This window comes from Oratosquilla oratoria, chromosome 1, assembly GCF_046742065.1.
Source record: "Oratosquilla oratoria isolate Oo_2021 chromosome 1, ASM4674206v1, whole genome shotgun sequence".
Taxonomy (NCBI): domain Eukaryota; kingdom Metazoa; phylum Arthropoda; class Malacostraca; order Stomatopoda; family Squillidae; genus Oratosquilla; species Oratosquilla oratoria.
Window position 1 is genome coordinate 68,521,380 of NC_134777.1, and position 7,566 is coordinate 68,528,945.

The following is a 7,566-nucleotide window of genomic DNA, read 5'->3' on the forward strand; positions in this document are numbered from 1 at the left end:
TTTACTAAAATTGGGTATTTTAGATGCACATGTATCTATTCTAAATTTTTTTAGCAGTTTGAATCTAAGGCGTGGTTGCTATTTGCAATAGTTTCACCAACCTCCACATTGGCTATCATGCTTTCACGACTAGTGATCAATAGATTGAGTAAGTTTCCATGTCTTGTGGGTTCTTTATGTGCTGAACTAAGTAATTGTCTCCGAGGAAATCTATCAAATGACTACCTATATGGCCATGTTCAAGGGTCATCCAATCAATGTCAGTAAAATTGAAATCACCCATTATCAGTTACTCCTGGTTGCAGAAACTAGACAGTTAATGAAAGCTATAGGAAAAAGTAAGGATGTTTTTTTGGCTTTTATGGATCTGGAAAAGGCTTATGACAGGGTAGACAGGAAGGCACTGTGGGAGATACTGCAGATATATGGGATAGGAGAAAAGCTGTTAAGAGCAGTCAAGAGTTTTTAGGAGAGTAGTAGAGCTTGTGTTAGGATTGGAAATGGAGAGAGTGAATGGTTTGACGTAAAGGTGGGACTTCGTCAGGGATGTGTTATGTCGCCTTGGCTGTTCAATCCTTTCATGGATGGGGTGGTGCAAGAGGTGAATGCAAGGGTAGAGGGTCAGGGGATGGAGATGGTTAAAGAAAATGGAGAAAAGTAGGAAATAAGCCAGTTGTTGTTTGCTGACGACACTGCGCTTGTGGCAAGATCAGAGGAGGGATTGAGGAAGTTAGTGACAGAGTTTGAGAAGGTGTGTGAAAGAAGGAAGCTGAAGATAAATGTGGGCAAAAGTAATGTGATGAGATGTACAAGGGGAGAGAGTGACAGCAGGCTGGAAGTGAGCATTAAGGGTGAGAGACTGGAGGAAGTGGATAGATACTTGGGTGCGAATGTGGCAGGAAAGGGAGGAGTGGGGGTGGAGGTAGAATGTAGATTGAGAGAAGTAAGTAAATGCCTTGGTGGATTAAAAAGTGTAATGAGAAATAGACATCTGAGAATGGATGCTAAGAGGAGGTTATATGAAGGAGTGATTGTGCCAACTGCAGTGTATTGGGCAGAAACATGGAACATAAGAGAGGAAGAGAGAAGGAGTTTGAATGTGCTTGAGATGAAATGTCTGAGAAGTATGATAGGGGTTACTAGGCTAGATAGAGTGAGAAATGAAGAGGTGAGGAGAACAGGGGTGGAAAGGGAGCTGGGAGATAGGGTTGATGAAAGAGTATTAGGATGGTTTGGACACATGGAAAGAATGAGTAAAGAAAGATTAGTAAAAGAGGTGTGGAAGACAGAGGTGGAAGGAGTGAATATGAGGGGGCATCCTAGGGTGAGATGGATGGATGGGGTGAAAGGGGCATTACCAAAGAGAGGAATATCTGTTGAGGAAGGATGGGAGAGGACAGAAGATAGGGGTGAATGGAGAAGGGTTGTATATGGATGATGCTGTGATGCATGAGGGGGAGTGGATGGGGGTGAGGGGTGAGGAAGTATATATAAGAAAAAAAAAAAAAAAAAATTGACACAGCCCAAATGGATTTCTCCCCGTCTTCTCCTTTTCTGCAGGAGGGGATGGAGAGGGGGGGGGGTCGCCGAATTTATGAAGCGGCCTTGCTGTGGATGTGCTGTGTCTTGCGACACTGCTTCTGGCCCAGGGTAATGGACAGGATGCAGGGATGACCCGTCATCCAGGAGGTGCCAAGATATGAGGGAGGGAGGAGGGTGAAGGGGAGTGGAATATATAGGGAATGGAATGGGTGGGAGTGGTTTCTATGTCTTTTTCCTTTTGGCTACACCCGGTGTAAGGGTATGTGTATGTTTTTCCTTCAGATAATCATTCAGTTCATTCAAGCCTGTTATTAAGCCATCTATATTTGTGTAAGACACTTTTAATTTTCTGTTACCTCTATCCTGTTTTCTGTTTCCCCTCTGTTTTTCTCTGCTATGAACCATTCCCACACCTTCATATCCATTACTCTCTACTAGAATTTCTCTTTGACTATGTTCTGTTCTCGTTTTTTTCCCCTTAGCTTCTATTCTTTTTGTTTTCTCTTCCTCTCCTCTTTATTCGTCTCTCTTTTTATCCATACCTGTTTATACAGATCACTTTTTGCTAGTTTCCCTGTTTTTGATAAGATATTCTCTGCTGTCGTTTGTGATCTGAATTTAACCTTAATTGGTCTGGTCTTATCTATATTGTATTTCCCTAGTCTATATATTTCTTCAATTTCATTCCCTATTTCTTGTTCATCTTCTTGAACTACTTTTAATACCTTGTTTACTTTTCCTTCACCTTTACTCTAGTAGTCCTATTTGGATTATGCTTCTCTTCCATCCCTAATATAATTATACAGTGGTACCTTGAGATACGAATTTAATTCGTTCTGTAACCATCGTCGTATGTCAAAAAAGTCGTATCTCAAAGCGAATTATCCCGTTTAAAATAATGTAATATGTATTAATGCGTTCCAACGATATGAAACCACTCCAAAATACAGTTAAATTGCATATAATATAACAATTTGTATATAAATAAACTAGTAATAACACACATAATGATAAAATAACATATTGATGTATGATAAATGTCAATAAAATCAATAAAAAAGAAAGGAGTTTTACTGTACTGTACTTACCATAGTGACAGGTGAGGTGCGGCCTGGAGGAGGAGGAGGAGGGAGGGGTGGCAGGGAATGATTTTATCTCTTTTTATTTACGTACACTTAATAACTAAACAAACACTTAATAAATAAACAAACACAAATGAAAACATTGCTAAACTAATTTATATATATATATATATATATATGTATATATATATATATATATATATATATATTTTTTTTTTTTTAGTTTTTTTTTTTTATATTTTGTAATCACTCAGGCTAATAATCACTTTCATCACTTTCATGTCGTGCCTTTTTGACCTCGCTTTCCTGACTTTCATCACTTTCAGGTCTGGCCCTTTTGGTCTGACTTTCTGAGACCTTCACAAAGAAACGATCAAGAGAGGTTTGTTTCAGCCTCCTATTTAAAATGTTACGAAAGAATGCGAGACACGTATCATTAAATAAGGCACTCGCTCTCCCTGTACACAATTTCTCGGGGTGTCTTTTTTCTACGAAATCAGACACTTCTTGCCACTTCCCAAGGATATCACGAATTTCACGTGAAGTTAGTTTCTCCACCGGCTCGACGACCTCCTCACTGCTGAGTTCCTGCATTACCTCCGAGTGGGAAATCGTATGCAACTCCTTCAGCTCCTCCGTCGTGAGTTCTTCAGCGTGCTCCTCAACGAGTTCAGCAACATCTGCATCGTCTACCTCTAAGCCCATGGAGCGACCGATAGACACTATCTCTTCCTCAACAGATTACAGTGGTTTGAATCCCTCGAAGTTTCGCTCTAGCACTGCATCTGGCCATAGTTTGCGCCAAGCCGAGTTCAATGTTCTTTTAGTAACACCTTGCCATGCAATATCGATAATCTTAAGACGGATCACAATGTTGTAATGTTCTTTCCAAAACGCCCTCAATGTTAGGTTAGTGTTTTCAGTCACTTCGAAGCAACGCTTGAAAAGATGCTTTGTGAAAAGTTTCTTAAAATTAGAGATAACCTGTTGGTCCATCGGCTGGAGGATAGACGTAGTATTGGCTGGCAGATACACACCTTTAATGAATTTGAATTCATCTAAAAGGTCATCCTCAAGGCCAGGAGGGTGAGCGGGAGCATTATCCAATAGAAGGACACACTTAAGTGGTAGACCATTATCAGTTAAGTATTCCTTCACTGAAGGACCGAAAACTATATTCATCCATTCAATAAAAAACTGACGAGTCACCCATGCTTTGCTATTTGCAAGCCACAGAACTTGTAGTTTTTCTTTGATCACTTTATTAGCTTTGAAAGCCCTTGGGTTTTCTGAATGGTAGACTAGCAACGATTTCACTTTGAAGTCGCCGCTAGCGTTAGAGCAAAGGGCAAGCGTGAGCCTATCTTTCATAGGCTTGTGTCCGGGCAGCTTCTTTTCTTCTGCCGTGATAAATGTACGCTTAAGCATTTTGTCCCAAAATAACCCAGTCTCGTCACAATTAAACACTTGATGCGGTAGGTATCCTTCGTCACTAACAAGCTTTTCAAACACCTTCACAAAGTTTTCAGCCGCCTTAATATAAGCACTTAGAGGCTTCGCCATGACGAATTACTGAATGAATGCCAGTTCTTTTCTTAAAATTGTCAAACCAGCCACGACTGGCTTTGAACTCCTCACAACCTTGCGACGATTCTCCCTCGGTCTCGGCTGCATCACGCTTAAGGTAATTGAAAATGGTGCTAGCCTTCTCACAAATAATACTTTCAGAAACAGTCACAAGCAAATTCCTTTTCCTTAATCCATAATAAAAGTAACCGTTCCATTTCATCATGCACATCAGTTCGTAGCTTCGAAATAATGGTGACGCCTTTGGAAGGCTGCAGCTTCTTTATGGCATCCTTCTGCTTGATGATCGTGGATATTGTAGAAGGATTGCGGCCATATTCATTTGCCAAGTCGATGATACGAACACCACGCTCATGCTTCGCTATAATTTCATGCTTATCTTCCATCGATATAATTTTCTTAGGCTTTAGCCTTGGGACCCATGGTTGATAACAAAATAAGGGTATATAATCCAAAATAAAACAAAACACAGGCACAAAACACAACGAATAAGCAAGCATGTGTGAACGAAGCGGCGGCGACAACCAAACTGGCTGGCTGAGTGAACGCACTGCTCCCTAGCGGCGCTCACGGCAATCATCGATTCGTATCTCAAAATTTTCGTCGTATGTCAGAACAAAATTGTTAGAAATTTTCATGTATCTCAAAACATTCGTATGTCAGGACAGTCGTATCTCAAGGTTTTAGTGTACATTTCTTTTTATCCGCTAAGTCTCTTACTATATTCTCCTTCTCTCTCATCACTTTAATAACTGCGTACTTAGTTTGTTCTTTCATCTGTTGTTTTACTATATCTCTAAATTAGATTTTGTTGTTCTCTTGGACTTTTCTCCAACCCTGTACCTCTTTTGCTATGGACTCTTTATTCTCTTTGTTATTCTTCTTTAATTCCTCATTCTCATCCTTTACTTCTTTTAACTGTCTTTTTAATTCTATTTCTTTAGGTTTTGGTTCTCCTTCTTTAGTTCTTCCAGTTTATCAACTCTTTGTGTAACTAGTGTTAATTGGTTAAACCTAACCTCCATGCGTGTATTCATGCAGCTCAAAGATTCGACCCAGTGTGGAAATGTGTGATATTTTCTCTCGAGTCAGGAGATACATCAGACCTTGTATCCATTGCGTCATTGTATGTTCTATAATCTTATCAAGTGGTACATTTTCCCATAGGTCGTCTCCACCCTTCATTGTCATCTCTTCCCAGCAGATTTCTTTACAATTAAAGTCACCCATTGTAACTATTCTTCGTCCATCATCCATTATTTTATTTAGTGTTATCCTTGTGTCTTCTTACATATTTTTGTGTTCTCTCTTCCATCGAAGCCATTTTATGAGGCACATAATTTACCACAAACTTCCTGCTCTTACCATACCTGTCCTCCACTTCCATCATAATCATCATTCCTCACATTTATATCCTTCTTAGTAAGGAACATAACTCCACCCCTTGTTTTATCTCTCTGTTTCTAATCCAATGATTATATGCACCATGTCCTACATTGTTGGGTGGTAGTGGACCTTTTAATTTTGTCTCTACAATTCCCATTATGTCCGGTTCTTTTTCCTTCAGGTAATCATTCAGTTCATTCAAGCCTGTTATTAAGCCATCTATATTTGTGTAAGACACTTTTTCCCTTCCGTTTTTCTCTGCTATGAACCATTTCCTCACCTTCATATCCACTACTCTCCAATAGAATTTGTCTTTGACTCTGTTCTGTTCTCTTTTTTTTCCTTAGCTTCTGTTCTTTTTGTTTTCTCTTCCTCTCTTTCCTCTTTATTCATCTCTCTTTTTATCCATACCTGTTTATACTGATCACTTTTTGCTAGTTTCCCTGTTTTTGATAAGATTGTTGAGTGTTTTGAATGTAACACTCAACATTGGTTGGTGAGCAATAAAGAAAATATTAAGTTTCTTGTCACTGGTTTATTGGATCACTGCGTACACACTGCTCCCACTCTAACAACTGACAACTGCGCGTCCTTTCTTTGGGTACGCTACTTTTATGGTTACCATTTACTCAATTAGTTTAATTTATTCCCCTTCACACAGAAAACAACGGACACTCAAAATAATAAGTTAATATAGAATACTTTACAAGGATAACATATTTCACATTCATTCCACTTTCACATTACAATTGAAATGATAATTAAATAAGTAAATAGGAAATTATAATATACGCCTTCACGGAAACTTCGAGAACAAATTACACTCGCATACTAACACACTTCCAATTACGTAAACATCACTTTTGCAATTCCTAAATGGAAACATAAATTGCTATAACTACCATATGTATATATATATATAATATATATATATATATATATATATATATATATATATATATTAAGATATTCTCTGCTGTCGTTTGTGACCTGAATTTAACCTTAATTGGTCTGGTCTTATCTATATTGTATTTCCCTAGTCTATATATTCAATTTCTTTCCCTGTTTCTTGTTCATCTTCTTGAACTACTAATACAGTATCTTGTTTACTTTTTCCCTCTCCTCCTTTACTCTTGTTCTATTTGGATTATGCTTCTCTTCCATCCCTAATATGATTATACATTTCTTGTTATCAGCTAGGTCTCTTACTATATTCTCCTCTTTCATCACTTTAATAACTGTGTTCTTAATTTGTTCTTTCATCTGTTGTTTTACTATATCTCAAAATCCAGTTTTGTTGTTCTCTTGGACTTTTCTCTAACCCTGTACCTCTTTTACTATGGACTCTTTATTCTCTTTATTCTTTAATTCCTCATTCTCGTCCTTTACTTCTTTTAACTGTCTTTTTTATTCTTCTATTTATTTATGTTTTGGTTCTCCTTTAGTTCTTCCAGTTTATCAACTCTTTGTGTAATCTGTGTAAGTTCAGTGAACCTAACCTCCCACTGCTCGTTCATTTTCGCTAGTTTTTCCTCTAGACTTGCTAATCGGGGGAGGTTGGCATCCCCTCCTTCATTTAATCCATGGAAATAATTATCTTCACCTTCCATTGCGCTGCTCTTATCTATATTTCTAATTTTTGCATTTTTACTAATCTCTTCGAATACCTCTGTCGTCTGCGCATCTCTTGTTGACATTCCTTCTGACTTCCGGGGCCCGTACATTCCTTCCTCATTCCCTTCTATTTTCCCCAGTAATCCCTCCCCTTCTCCTTATTCTTCACCTTCCCACGAGCTTTCCCCTACCCTACTAATAAAACACAGGTACTCCCTCGTTGAGATCCACGAAAATTGTATATATTTATTTTCTGGAGTCCAAAGCTTCGCTGCCACTTCGACTGTCGTGTATATATATATATATATATATATATATATATATATATATATATATATATATATATAATATATTT